Consider the following 2,058-nt stretch of genomic DNA (forward strand, 5'->3'; position numbering starts at 1 on the left):
TATATGCTTTTATTTATATGAAATATCCAGTAAGGGTAATATATAGAGTCAGAAAGTAGATAAGTGGTTACCTAGGCTTGAGGATGCGAATGGAAAGTTACTGCTAATGGACAAGAGGTTCATTTTGGGAATGACAGAAATATCTTAAAATTAGTGTGGTAATAGTTGAATATTTACATAGATTCCTATTTAAGTTAAATTCCTAAGAAGTGAACTTTGGGTCAAATATCTGTGTTTTTGAAGACTTTGGACACATGATGCCAAATTCTGCTCCAGAAGTGTTGCCTCCAGGGCTGCTGCTGCTGCTGCTGCTAAGTCACTTCAGTTGTGTCCGACTCTGTGTGACCCCATAGACGGCAGCCCACCAGGCTCCACCTTCCCTGGGATTCTCCAGGCCAGAACAATGGAATGGGTTTCCATTTCCTTCTCCAATGCATGAAAGTGAAAAGTGAAAGTGAAGTCACTCAGTCTTGTCCGACTCTTAGAAACCCCCCATGAACTGCAGCCTACCAGGCTCCTCCGCCCATGGGATTTTCCAGGCAAGAGCACTGGAGTGGGGTGCCATCGCCTTCTCTGGCCTCCAGGGCTACTGCCCCCATTAGCTCACTTGTGTGGGATGTTTGTAAACAAGTAAGTATGCATTATGATATAATAGACATTAAGCAAGACAGAGGAGAAGGAAGTGGCAACCTACTCCAGTATTCTTGCCCAGAGAATTCTGTGGACAGAGGAGCCTGGTGGGCTGCTATCTATGGGGTTACTTACAATCAGACATGACTGAAGGGACTTAGCATGCATACATGCACTGGAGAAGGAAATGGCAACCCACTCCAGTATTCTTACATGGAGAATCCCAGGGACAGAGGAGACTGGTGGGCTGCCGCCTATGGAGTCTCACAGTCGGACACGACTGAAGTGACTTAGCAGCAGCAATAGTTGAACAAGTATTTCAATAAAGTAAAATGCATCAAAATGTACAATTAAAATGGATGTATTTTGTGGCATAGGTATCTCAATGTTGTTGTCCAGTAGTGTCTGACTTTTTGCGATCCCATGAGGGTCGCCAGGCTCCTCTGTCCTCCACTGTCTCTTGGAGTCTTCTCAGATTCATGTCCTTTGAGTCAGTGATGTTATATAAGGAGCAAGTGTCTTTCAATATAATAGCTATAGTCACTGTCCACAGTGATTTTGGAGCCCCCCAAATAAAATCTGTACAACTTCCACTTTTTCCCCTTCTATTTGCCATGAAGTGATGGGACCAGATGCCATGATCTTTATCGTGTCCATCCTTGCATGAAATTTTGCTTTGATATCCCCAGTTTTCTTGAGGAGATCTCTAGTCTTTCCCATTCTCTTGTTTTCCTCTATTTCTTTGCATTGTTCACTTAAGAAGGCCTTCTGAGAAGGCCCCTCTTCTATCTATTCTCTGTAACTCTGCATTCATTTGGGTATATCTTTCTCTTTCTTCCCTGCTTTTCACTTCTCTTTTCTCAACTGTTTGTAAAGCCTCCTCAGACAATCACTTTGCCTTCTTGCATTTCTTTTTATTTCATGTGCTTTTGGTCACTGCCTCCTATACAGTGCTTTGAACTGCTGTCCATTGTTCTTCAGGCACTCTGTCTATCAAATCTAAGCCTTTAAATCTACTCATCACTTCTACTGTATAATCATAAAGGATTTTATATAGGTCATACCTGAATGACCTCGTGATTTTCTCTACTTTCTTCAATTTAAGCCTGATTTTTGCAATAAGTAGCTTATGATCTGAGCCACAGTCAGCTCCAGGTCTTGTTTTTGCTGACTGTATAGAGCCTCTAAATCTTGGAGTGCAAAAATATAATTAATCTCAATAAAGCAGTTTTAAAACTTAGTGGAGAAGACATAGGAAATATATAATCAATGTTGCCATTATTGACAATAAAATTGTGTTTCATTTACAAAATTTGCAAAGTAGAAAGCTACTAGATAGTAGCTATCCAAAAAATATCTAGTGCTAAACAAATAAGGAAGCAGGATGGGTATGATAAGTACTAGTATAATGATTAATACACAAATGAT

Source organism: Bos mutus, chromosome 15 (assembly GCF_027580195.1).
Source record: "Bos mutus isolate GX-2022 chromosome 15, NWIPB_WYAK_1.1, whole genome shotgun sequence".
Lineage (NCBI taxonomy): Eukaryota > Metazoa > Chordata > Mammalia > Artiodactyla > Bovidae > Bos > Bos mutus.